The 13731-nt window shown below is 40.2% G+C and overlaps 1 long non-coding RNA gene across 2 annotated transcripts in view; it reads right to left on the reverse strand.

The window, feature by feature from the left end:
* The window catches only part of LOC125328160, a 54194-nt gene that overhangs the window by 3017 nt on the left and 37446 nt on the right, over positions 1–13731 (reverse strand). For both annotated transcript variants that reach the window (XR_007204565.1, XR_007204564.1), the window contains one exon: positions 1004–1136. This is a non-coding gene — a long non-coding RNA (uncharacterized LOC125328160). The remainder of the gene's footprint in view (positions 1–1003; positions 1137–13731) is intronic.

Below are 13731 nucleotides of genomic sequence, written 5' to 3' on the forward strand. Positions count from 1 at the left end.
TGCCACAAAAGATCTGTGCCTTCAGGTTTATGACTTTCATTCAGCACTGCAACTCCTACTGGTTTCAGTTCTTAGATCAGCTGTCAACTTATAATATATACACTTTATACTCCTCAAGTTCTGCTCTGAATAGTGCCTGACCAGGACAGAAAAAAAAATCTGACTCCAGTCAGTTGTAATATGAGTGGAGAATGTTTGCAATCCAGAACTCAAATTGATCATTTGGTTTATGTCATTCCTCCATCTTGTAATCTTCCAGTTTTTGGGGTTCAAACTTTGCATTAGGATTTGTTGGTGATGTTCAAAAGTATAGGCATTGCTTCTCACTGCTTGTTTTGTTTAATCCATGTGCCTTCCATGAAAGCATATAAAACCAGGGGACAAAACCATGGCATTAAGCATTAAAAAATAATAATAATCCTTTTAGTCTAGAGAAAAAGTTTTGAATTTTCACTCAAAAGTTTGCTAGTGAGTCAAATTCTACATAAACCTCTTCTGGACTTATTTCCACATTCAAACTGCAAACTACTAGAGGCTTTTGCATAACTTCAGATTTTGTTGTGAAGAGCTTACGCAGCTCTAATCTGCACATGAAACTCAGACTGACATCAACAGCTGGTTTATGCAGGGATCAAGGGCACAATATGCAGTCAAGATCCCCTCTGCAGATAACCCAAAAGCAGAGCTTTGACCTTCTAGCTCAGCAGAAAAAGCTTGATGCCAGTTGAAATACTGGTGATCGGAAAATATTCACATTCAAACCTCAAACAAATGTTTGAAACATAGAATAAAACAAAAATTCTTGCTTGGAGTTTATATCCATTTTACTTCTTTGTGCTATCATGAAATTTTATATTTTTTATGGAGACCTGTTTAAGAGACATCATTTGTGAATTTAGAACAGACTCTCAACCTGCTTTCCATCTTCATGCTAGTGATTTCAGCCAGCAAATAATTGTGGCTACTCATTCTGTGTCTGCAGTTTTGGGAACAAGTGGGATACCTTTGTCCATGACTGCCCTGAAGCAACAGCAACATATCCGAAACGGCAGGATCCGAAAGGCATTCTGAAGCATAACTTCACTTTACAGTGTCCACTTCCAGAAAGGGTGATTCTCTGGTTTAAGGCCTAAACACTGGAGAGAAGAAGAAGTTCTTTTAGACTAATATGCTTTGTTCAGTCTCATTTTCTTTTGTTGGAAACTGAGATAATACTTGTATGAACTTCTAAAGTTGTGCTGTTGAAATACTGTGTTTTGCCTGACAGAACATGCAGCCCATTTCCCAGAAATACAGTGTCTTGTCTGCCCTTAGAAAATAGGGACCAACACATGAGTTAATTTTAAACTGTCAGCCCCAGCCAAAATCCAAGATTCAATCGCACCTTTCCTTTGGTGAAGGCAGGAATGAGGGCCCGAGCTTAGTGATTTCTCACAGATAGTCTCTACAATAAACTGAAAGTTACATAGAAGAGGGGATCAAGGTGGGCCCAGACTGGGAAAAACTGTTATCTGCAAATGAACTTCACTGCAGGTTCTCTTTCAAACTAACCAGGCCCTGATGATGTACAAAGCAGAAGTGCTTCAGGGTTTTATTCACCAAAAACTTGGGGAGATAACTTTGTTAACACTTTTATTTTAGGGAAAATATAGTTTGCAATAAGGGAACAGTCCAAACAGATTTAAAATAATCAGTGTCCTGTGCTTTTAAAGAAAGAACAAAAAACCTGCTAAGAATTTGCATTAATTATGAATTAGGACTTCTTGTGAAGGATTTTCACTACAAATTGGTCACTGTGGTGTCAGATTAGACTATACAGCATGATGGCTTGAGTACAACCCATTCCACCCTTTCTATTATTTTTAGAAATATTCTTCCTGAGTCAAAATCATATTTATGAAAAGTCAAAAGGCTTTTTAGTGAGAGAGAAAGAAGTTCTCTGCTTCAGAAAAGAAAAAAATATGTGAAATTATTATTAACATTCGTTTCCATTTAGTATTTTGCACTGTAATGGTTTCTTGACCAAAATAATTACATGTGGCAACGTGAACCAAAGGCTTAATATCTATTATACAACTTAAATGCAAATTAGAATCTGAATCTTTGTTTGCTTTAGTGCAAAAGACCGCATAGGATATGGAAGGTTATTTAGAACTGACCACAAGTATTGTCATGTCTATATGCAAGGAGCAGATTTAAGGTTGTTTAACAAGGCTGAATAATGTTTGTTGTATTTTTTCAGCTGGGTTTCTAGGGTGGTTTTGTTTTTATTCTCAGCTGTTAAATCGTAACATTCCCCTAATTATTTCTGTCATAGTTACAAACTTCCTATCAGCATTTTACTGGAATTTTTAGAATAGAAGATTTCAGTGTATTAAAATATTGTCACAGGATTATGATCCTCCGTTAACAGATAAATTTACAGAGTAGAATCATAGAATGGTTTGGAAGGGATCTGAAAGATCATCTAGTTCCAATCCCACTGCTGTGGCCAGGGAACCTTCCACTGGACCAGGTTACTCAGAGCCCCATCCCTGGCCTTGAACACTTTCAGGGATGAGATGTTCACAACCTCTATGGGCAACCTGTTCCAACTGCCTCGCCACCCTCAAAGTAAAGAATTTCATCTTAATATTGAATCTAAACCTACCCTCCTTTACATTAAGGCCATTCCCCCTTGTCCTATTTTCACTACATGCCCTTGTAAAAAGTGTCTCTCCAGCCCTCTAGCAGCCCCCTTTAGGTACTGGAAGATGCTGTAAGGTCTCATCAGAGCCTTCTCTGTTACAGTGGGGATACTGCAATACGTATATCAATCAATGAGGCCCGTGGAAAAGAAATAGATATGGACTGATTCTTGATAGATGTTTCAGAGATGTTTATTTCTTCAGCCGCATGGCCGGGGCTCTGCCGAGGAACTGAGGCAATCACGGGACCCGAGGGTCCTTGCCCGCGCAGGGGAACACAAACCAACCAATGGGAACGAGGCTGAGCAGGGGCAGGGAAACCTCGTGTCTCCCCTCAGGGCCCCTCTCCCAGGACCCCATGGCGGGGGGGGAGGGCCACAACATTTCAGCCGTTTATTTTTAACAAAAAGAGATTTAGAACTTAACATTGAAAACAACTGGATAAACATGAGATAACAAGGACAGTTTCAAAACAAAACAAGTCACCCTCCTGAGTCTTTAAATGCTCAAACAGATTCTCTGGAACATCTTAAGGCTGACAGAAGGGAGACAGGACTCTCTGGGCATGCTTTGTGGGGAAACTGAGGCAGCAGAGGGTTTCTTCCATTTGTACATGTTGGAACTCTAAACAACAATAGTTAATTTCTTCCCTCCCTCTCTTCATCCCCCACTCAGCATTGGAAAGGGATTTTTGGGGAAACAATTGGCAAAGGCATGGTTTTGTGAGGGAAACCATGGGTGAAAAAATGGATTGGGAATACACTGGGGGTAATAGGATATAGGGTAAAAGGGAAAGGTGGGATTAGGAAAGGGAGACTGTAGGGGGGGCTTATAATGGAGATATTGTCTAACATGACTACAATTTTTAGCATATATACTGCCTTTCACGAAAACATCATCAGGCCCAGTAACCTCTGCTGCTTGTAACCCTTTTCTACCTTGCACAATTTTGAACTCTACTACTTCTCCATCTCCTAAGCTTGGGATGTATTTTTCAGGGTTATTCTTTTTAATAGCAGTTCTATGAACGAACATGTCTTCTTGGTTGTCGCATCTTGTTATGAAATCATAATTTTGTTTAACATTATACCATTTTACTATTCCTAAAACCTTAGCTACAGTGATTTTTTCCTTTTTCCAAGTGGTTGCTGTTTTCTGTCTCGCTGCGTTTTTGCTTTCTCTTTCGTTTTCGCTCACGTTGGAACTGCCAGGGTTGTCAGTGCTGCCGGGGCCGCCAGGGCTGCTCGTGCCTACGCGCTCTTCCTGGGGTCCCATTCAGGGCCGCACGGGCCGGGCTGCGCCGCTCAGCTCCCCATGTGCCGCCACCACCTCTGCTCTCAGCTGCGCTGCCACTGCTTGGGGCTGCACCCATGTCTCAGCCGGGCCCCCAAGCAACGACCCCCCCATGCCCTGCTCCAGTACGTGCTTCGGCTGGGTGCAGCTCCACTCCACCACCGCCAGCCGCCGCCCGTGCGCCACTCCTCTCACGAGGCTCGCTCCACCACGCGCTGCACGGGGCTGGGCGGGCTCCCGCCACACCTGGCTCTGCTGCCGAGACTGCAGCTCGCGTCGCACTGCCCGCGTGCAGGAACTACCTTGCTGCTGCTCAGAGAGGGCTCGGTCCACGTGGCCTGGGTCGCATGGTCCCTGAAGCAGTTTTAACGTTGCAAGGACACAGCTGACATTGTTCAACAGTCTCGGTAATTAAATAATATTCACAAAAATATTCTTCCATCGGCATATATTTTGACTCAGAAATTAACTGTGTCCAAACGGTCTTCCAAAAGTCTTTGGTAAGAATCAAATCCCAAGAAACATAGAAAAAGTGCTTAAACAACCATGCCAGGAAGTGTTTCAGTTCCTTTTGAGCTTGAATTAAGCCAGAATTTACAAATCATTGTTCAAGGATCTTTTCAAGTTTAAGATAATTGTCCATATGCGGCTCTGAGAGCTGAGAGTCTTTCCATGGTTCCTCCATAGTTTAGAGATGGAATAGCCAAACAAAAACAAGAAGAGAAATCCAGAGTTTACTCACAAATCAGTCACTGTCCTTAGGGATCGGGGATCGCTCTGCTCGCAATTCTCTACCATTTGTTGCAGCGGGGATACTGCAACACGTGGATCAGACAACGAGGCCCGTGGAAAAGAAATATATATGGACCAGTTCTTGATATATGTTTCAGAGATGTTTATTTCTCCAGCCGCATGGCTGAGGATCTGCTGAGCAACTGCGGCAATCACAGGACCCGAGGGTCCTTGCCCACACAAGGGAACACAAAACAACCAATGGGGAACGAGGCTGACCAGGGGCTCAGGAAACCCTGTGTCTCCCCCCCGGGCCCCTCTCCCAGGACCACATGGCAGGGGGAAGGGACCCTGACACTTCTCCTCTCCAGGTTGAACAACCCCAACTCTCAGCCCGTTTTCACAGCAGAACTGCTCCAGCCCTCTGATCAACTCAGTGGCTTTCCTCTGGACTCATGCCAACAGGTCCACATTTTTCTTGTGTTGAGAGCCCCAGACCTGGATGCAGCATTCCAAGTGGGGTACGATGGATGCAGGTAATAAAATGAAGGCAGTCTGTTGGATTAATTGGAGTGGTGTTTCTCTCTGTAAATCCTACTTCATACCAATCAGTCTTGGCCTGATCGCTTTGCTTACTTGCTTTGCAGAGAATAAGCCCAGGACTCAGCTCAGTAAGCCACTTTCCCTAACCACTTTTTCAGGTCAGAAAATCATTCATTTCACAGCAAACTTATTCTGCCCTCTCTCCCTCCCTCAATACACACACAAGCACAGAGCATGTCTCTCCCTGAGTGTGCGTTTTACAAGCTTAGCAAAAAGCCCTACACAAACTGTCCAAAGCATACAATTCCTAAAGGGTCATAATTCAGTCAACTGAAAACTGACTTTTTCACCTACAGAAGCGCACCTCACCAGTTACAGTCTTTTTCTGTAGCTTTCTACCACTACCCTTGCTTAGAAAGCTATTCATAAAGAAAAGAGTCACAAGGCCTTTGTGTGAATACACAGAAAACTATTTCTCTCCCCACTTTTCTGAAAGAAACTCAAATTTCACCTCTGCCCCTAACCAACTTTTCTCTTTTAAACCATTTCAGTATAGGAAAAATTTGGTCCAAGTGGTGCCATTTTCAGAAACCTATGTATGACTGAAAAGAAGCAGGGACTAAGCACAGAATATCAGCATTGGTATTTTGTTAGCTGTGACTTGACCTAACTTGACAGATTTATATTTTAATGTGGATTTCCTCCCACCAGGGAGATTGTTATGCCCCATAAATCCAATATTCACAGAACTCCAGTATTAGGTAGGACTGAGGGATGTAAAGTACTAGTGACAAACAGTTTGCCTGGGGTACCAAAAGAGAAACTGAAGTCTCTAGCTTTGGAAAGGATCCAGCCATCCTCTCCACACAAGGAAACAACTGTCTCTCCCAGCCACAAATTCCCAGCACCATCTGAGGCTAAAAAGCACATTTAAAATTGACAGGGTTAAGAAATCTGGAAGCAACAGGTAGGGGTTGTTATCCACGCTTCTGTGGTTAGCAAGCTATTACACCTCTGCAATAGCTTGAGACTGCCAGAATTGAATGCACTTGGGTTCTCCACCTCCTTGAAGATTCGAGCTTCAGTCTCCTTCTCAAGAGCAAGGTATAAAGAGATTACTAGCAACATCATCTCATACCTTCTCCTATCCAACCTTGTAAATCTGAGGCTGCCCTTGGTTTAAAAGCACTGATATTAAAATACCAACAGTGCTTCTCTCCTTGTGTCTTTCCCACTCTTCGCTCTTCTTTGCAGATTTCAAGGTGATGACAAAAGAGAGAACAGTCTTAGCATTTGTTAATACCCACTTGACCCACAAAAGAAATTCACTAACATTCGCAGCTTCTAATTTAAAAACCATTAGACCGTTCCGCTTGGCGGACCAGATCTAAATATTCTTAAAGGGGTGGTTTAATTTAATCATTACCTTAACAAGCCCCCTTTTAAAATGATGATCCGCCAAATTCAGGGGATTTGTTTTGGAATCTGATCCAATAACTGGCTTTGTACAAAGAGAAGCATAGCCGCATCTGATTTGGTTCAGAACGGGGTGATAATCATGAAAATTACTTTGCATATTTAATCACTGTGAAAACATGAGTACAAACTACTTTCTAGAGATTACCTTAAAAAAAAAAAAGCTTCAGGCTTTGCAGCAAGCATGCCAAGTACTTTGATTTACAGAGAATTATTTGGATTTTATAGAAAGCTCAGTGTTTCAAAGACTTCAAGCTAGTCAGCCACTAGCAAAGAAAAATTACTAAATAGTAGAAGGAAAAGTTTTTCTTGGAAAAAAATTATGTTAACACCAATTGTGGAGGTTTATGTTTGTGGGATTTTTTTAAGTTTGTGTCACTTAACAACCTAGGTTTCAAGCAAATACCTTACTCAAAACCTCTCTGATCTTGTCAAGAGGGCAGAGACACAGTCTTTCCAGGTTTTACCTGGCATGTTTCCTCACGGTCAGAGGTGAGTCAGAAGCCCGCAAGTCAGGGCTGTGGTCAGGACTTTCACAAAGTTTAAGTTAGGAGAGTTTGCATCAGGACTGCTCTCTGGTATGTACACAGGGCTTATGGCGGGGAAAAAAGGTCTGTCAAGGCACAGAAGTGTCATCATCATCTAGCTTCAGATTTCTATCTGGATGTCGTTAGTTGAGGTTCAGCTACACATAGAGAATTTAGAGACAAATGCCTAGAGAAATTAATTTTTCTCACCTAGATCAGACAGATAAATAAAAGTACACTGAGCAGTAGTTAGCAAAAAAAACATATACATATACATGACTTGCAAATATTTCCCCAAGCCGAAGCAACTGGATGCCAGATGAGTATTCCATGGCATGTAAAACTAAATTTGCTGCTGAGATAAACAGGTATAGCTCCACTTAATCTGTCTGAGTTGCCTCTGCTTAACACTTGAAGTGAATTAGGCCCTACTTTTACTGTCAGTTGCTTTTAAATCCTTACACTGTGATACAGTAATGTTTGTAAATAACCCAGCATCTGAGAGCTACAGTGTAGGCAGAATATCTGAGGGATAATTGTCACAGGCATCTTAGATAATGAAGCCTGCTCTAACAAATATTTGTAGGAATCATCTCAGAGGTGTCTGCCTGTCTGTAGCTACCATGTGTGTACAAAATTCATGAAAAAGCATGCCTAAATTTTCTGTGGAAACTGGTGTAATATATACATATTCATATGAAATATATGTCATACAGTCCGCTCTATTATAGACACCCATTTTTATATGTTATACACACAAATATATACACGTGAACATATATATATACACACCTGTATCTTTTTGCATACTTTTCTTATATAGTACATATTCCTCTAAGCATTATATGTTCCACAGCTTCAGCAGACTAGAGGTTAATGAACAGGCTTTTTCTCACATATGCACAGAACAGATAATTTTCTTTACTGTTCACGATAAGTTGAAGGAGTATTTGAGTGACAGACCAATTTGTCAATCAACTACAAAGTGTTGAAGAAGCTTCCTCTGCATAATTTTACACGCAGAGATCAAATGTGACCTCTGATTGTACAGTGGGTATGGACAGTCAAGGTTACGGAGTCCAAAGGAGTCATGCAAATCAGTTACCTTTTCTGAGTGCCTTGACTTTCTAAGGTTATCTGTGTGCTAAAATAATCACAGGATTTTAAGAGAAAGATGAAAAATGCTTCTTTATTATTTTATGTGTTTGTATGCATGTGTGAGGAAGGTGTATGTATGAATTTATTGTGGAGCTTGAATGTATGTGTTTTTACTTTATAGCCTGAATTATTTTTTAAGGTCTCAACACAGAGCCCCTGGATCTGACATCTCATGCAGTTTCTCTTGAAAGCTATATTTTAATAGCAGCTCCGTTCATTTAATGTTAGCCACTTCAGATGATTTCTTTGCTAAAACCTGAATTATGAAAATCACTTGTCAATTACCCTGGGTAGCTGTGTAAAAGAATTATTGCACATTCACAGTGAAAAGAAAACTTTATTTTCACCACTTTCCAGTAAAAGCTAATTCAGAATAACTCCATTTAACAGTTATTTTATGCTGAAATACTGAATACCTCAGGGAGTCTTTTAGGGATTTTAAAGTCTCTTTATTTATAAATGATTCATGCTGCATTTTCAGAAAAACCTACAATTAGTGTGGGAAGCACAGAGACTCCTTTGGGAAAGGTAAAAAAACTCAACAAAATATACATGCATTATATACAGTCTTTTTATCTATTGTTGTTTTGCAGTGGACTATAAAAAGAAAAGAACTGGAAAAAATGGCTAGGAGATATTTTATCTAACCTTTTAAATATATGCCTCAGTGGACAGTATGTTGTGAAGTAGTTACCCTTATGATTTGTACAGCCCACAAAATTCTTTTAATGCAGATTTCATTTTGGCTTGCACTTTCCAACCCCAGTTATAAATGAGCAATCTAGCTAAGAGGAGAAGCTTTCTGTGGTAAAACAGGAGGACAAACCATCCCTTCCACCTGCCCCTTGTGAGAGTGATGGTCACGAATGTTTCTATATTTGCTGCCTGGGGTGGTGCTATAACTTCAAGGTCTTTGTAATGCTCACACCAGCAGGCATCAAAGATCACACAGGCTCATTTGGCTTCATGGGGAATCCTTCTGCTCACAAGCCGGAAGACAGATACATATTGCTCTAGTTGCCAGCACTGCAGGAGTTTATGCAACCCCTCTCCTTGTCACATGGGTGGGAGGAATGAGCAGGCAAAGGCAATGAGTGGCTCAAGACCCTCAGCACACACCCCTAAGGCTCCCATGGCTTCACTCTTGATGTGGCTGCCCTTGTTGGAGCCCTGGATTAGCCTGGAGTCCTGCTTTATGCGCTGGTGTTACATTAGAGACACACAGGATGGCATCAGGTTAAGGGTCAAGCTCCAGCATGTCTATATGCCTTAATGAAATTACACTCAGGAGCACATCCGGAAGGGGCAGAGTGGCACTAGGGTTGAAGGCTGGATATTTTACTATATATATATATATCCTTATCTTCTTTCAGACAAAACTCAATAAAAACCCATCCTTAAGTATTCATTCAATCAGAGCTTCTCTGTGTTGATGAAATGTTCATGACTTCCCCTCAGTGTAAACTCTGTGAGATAGCTGCACTCCCATGAACTACAAGGAGTGGTGAACAAGCAAAACCAAACAGATACTGTTGGCTTCAAAGAGACAAGATCTGCTTAAATATATTTTTCCCCACCTCCATGCTGAGTTTGCACTGGTGCTGTTACAAATGACTAAATATCAAATGCAAACAAAATTTCTCAGGGGTCAGAAAGGTCATCCACAGGGTTTTTTTATAATTACACCAGCATTTACAGTGTCGAACTTGTAGGGAGCTGGAAAGGTAACCACCTGGACCTGCTCACTGACCAGTACTGGTACCCAGAGAACCTCCCACGAGACATACAGAAGAGATGGCAAGAAGAACACCCTCAGATACTCTATCTCATTGACCAAATGTGCAAATGACATGGAGAAGAGGTGGTGGGTTGTTATTATTTAGCTAAAAATGGGAAATCTCAGACTGACTGACTTAAACCTAGAGATACACAGAATCTGCATCACAGTCTTGTTGGCTTGAATATATTTGATGTTTCTCAAATTGCCATGATAAGCATTGTTCTAAAATAAAGAGAAACTCATAGTTTGCAGCTAGGCAGTATTTTAATTTTCTTTTTAGTAAAGCTCAGTGAATAATATAAATGAAGTAGCAGACTGCACATGTACCAGGACTTGCTTTGGCACTGCCCCAATTGTTTGGATATCAACAGGTGGAATGCAAAAAAACCCAACTTGAATAAATTGGAATACCAGCAAGAAGAACATTACTACATAGCAGATAAATCAGAATACCATTACTGAGATATTGTCTGTGTGTCAGACTACTAGAAATGAAAACAGGACCCCTAAGTACTATGACTTTTTAACATGTTGGGCTATATTTTTTGATTCTCTACATAATACTGCAAGACAGTGCTATAAAACTCAAAAGATGAAGCTTGTTCAGTATCACTTTCAATGCAGTATCAATTGAGAAACTCCCCACAGTCTCTTGCACACTGGGTTTTCTATCACATCTACCAAACAGAAAATACACAGGCCTCTTCTTTCCACTATTGAAACAAAAAAATAGCTAAGTACATCTAGCATACTTCAAGCAATAGATCTGATTATACCTTCACAATTAAGAGTAAATTATCTGCAAGACTCTCCACAGCTGGATGAACCTATGAGTTATATTAGCATGAAAAGAAGGAAAGGGAAAACAAGAAAAGAAGGAAAGGGAAAATGAAGGAACATGTTTTGTTTTAAAACAATCTACAAAATTAATACATTCCAGGTAAGTTTTCCCTGCTCTAAGATACCAAATGATAGACTGCAATTTCCTCAATGTTGTGGACCTAAAAAGCAGCATGATTTCTATAGGACACAAGGTATGTTCATTGTTCCATTTATATTGCTACAGAATTTATCCTAAGCAAACAGCAGAGGTGCATCAAGGTTTGCTTGATTTTCAAGCCGTGGATGCTTCTTAAGATTTTTGACCTCATTCTGAAAAGGAAGGAAAAGAGACCCTGTAAGTTCTGAGAGGTGGATCATTAAAGTGAGGCAAGACTGAGTGTTGGTGCCAGCTGCACATCCTGGTAAAGGATGAAGAACCAAAGATCTTACGTTTATTTTTCAGAACAAACTATGACATTCATAAATAGGAGCAATGCACTTTCATATTTCCAAAGCAAAACAAAAATTATTTGTGAGTTAGCCATTATCTGCCATCACAACACCACATGAGGTCCTGTGGTCCTTTGGATGGCCACAGTTTTAGGTATCTCATTGCCCGGGTCTCTTGTATTTGTGTAGATCCCACAAATTACATTGCTTTTATACAATGCTAGTGGACTATTGGCATGACAGGAAAAGCTCAGAATAACGCTATAAAATAGATCACAATAATACTGTGTCAAGGGATGTAGAAGTAATGTTGAGTTAAAACTAAACTTCTTATACTTCCTCTTGAAGAAGTGCCATCATGACTTCCACGACTACAAAAACTTTCATTGCATTGTTTCATTCATTTTTCTTTCTTATTTTTAAAGTGAAATGCAGGATGTTTTTTGGTCCATGGATGTAACATGAGATAGCAATGTAAAAAATTAAGAAATAACTCTATGTAAAAAATCCTCAGAAATATATAACATGGGAGGAATAATTTTGCTTGTTTCTTCTCGATAAATAGGATGTGATGATTATGCCACAAAAATTGGCATTATACTTGAGCATGTGGAATCCCTGAAGCTGTTTTTAATCAATAATAATAATAATAATAATAATTTTTAGTTTCACAATGGTGTCTAAGAAGGAAAAGATTTATTTTTTAAGTGTCTCCACCCTATTTTTTTGCCAGACATTAGAAATAATGCTTCAGCAATAAAAGTGCAAACCTTATACTGACAGCAAGTTATCCCTCTTTTAAGATGTTAACTGGTATCAAAATGCAACAGTGTATGACTCAGCTTCTGAAACAATGGCATTCACAATAAACCACTCAATAATTTCATTGACTAAGATGTGGCTTAAGTTAGATGCCAAGTAAAATTCAAGAAGCAACCTGGGACTAGCTGGTGGATACTCTGAACAAGATGGCAAAGGCTCAGGATGCAGTTAGGCAATGCCAGTTAAAAGCACATCGCTCGTTTCCTTGTCAGTGTTTCCAGCACCTTAGGAACCTTTATTTAAAACAAATAAACAAACACACCAACAAGCCCTCAAAAATCAGTTTCCTAGTTGAAAAGGAGGCCTTTCAAGGAAGCTTGGTTCAGTGGCCTTCAAGTTCACTATAAAGCTTCTGCATATTTCAGGCCATGGGATTAATGACAAATCCAGCAAACCATACAACTAACTTTAAGCCTGTATGTAATCTCAGTTAAGTCAATTAGTACGCCTGCATGCTCAAAGGTAAGCAGATCCTGAAGTACTTTTCTGGTCTGGTATGATTATCCCTAGTGATGTGTAGACATGGTAACTGCTAACCCGTACATTGAGGAAACCTGCCTTCTGCCTCAGCTCAGAAACACATCTTTCTGCAGTATCTACTACATATATCATCGATTCCACTGTAAGCCATTGGAGTCTTGAGGAAAGATTAAAGAAGGAATAAATAAGTGATGCTCCTTTCTCATTCTGTACAATATATAATAGAGATGTTAGTTGTACAGCTCAATTGTATAACAGGTGACTAACATTCTCCTTCAGTGTCTGTCTTTAAATGCCAAAACAAAACAAATTTTCACTTGTGATTGTTAATTCATTTCTGGGCAGAGCTATTGTTGGGTTCACCCATGTTACATTAACACAGTTCCTGTACATAGTACAAGCATACTAAGGTTTAACTCAGAAGAAGTTCAATCTAGGTGCATTACTGGTGAAGCTATGAGTTCCTGACATCCAGCTTGAAAGTGCTGGCATGCCTAGAGATAGTAAAATAAGTCATGAATGTCACAACCAATCCATTTCAAAATCTCCAGGAAGATTTATGAGGGCAGATTATGGACTCCTAAAAGCAGGCTCTCAAAGCCCTTCTGCTTAGTTTCTTTCTCCTCTGCAGCTGCTTCTAAATTACCAGACATCCCAGCAAGGCTGTTCAAGCTTGAGTGTGTCTTGACCTAGAACACCCAGAGCTTCTTGAAGGATGAACCCAGTCTGAGGTGGAAATACCCTTTCTCTGCAGTATATTGCAGGTTATGAAAAACCTTGCCTGAAAATTGTGCAAGAGCTCCAGAGCAAATCATGTAAATCTGTCATGTAAATATGTATTTATGGGGTTTTTAGAGTTTGTGTAACTGCCACACAGACAGCTCCCTATCTCTGAATATATATTTAAGGACTTAAAAAATATGAAGTTTTGACCTGATCTGTTGCCATATATCTCATCACT

The sequence above is a fragment of the Corvus hawaiiensis genome, chromosome 6 (genome assembly GCF_020740725.1).
Source record: "Corvus hawaiiensis isolate bCorHaw1 chromosome 6, bCorHaw1.pri.cur, whole genome shotgun sequence".
Classification (NCBI taxonomy): domain Eukaryota; kingdom Metazoa; phylum Chordata; class Aves; order Passeriformes; family Corvidae; genus Corvus; species Corvus hawaiiensis.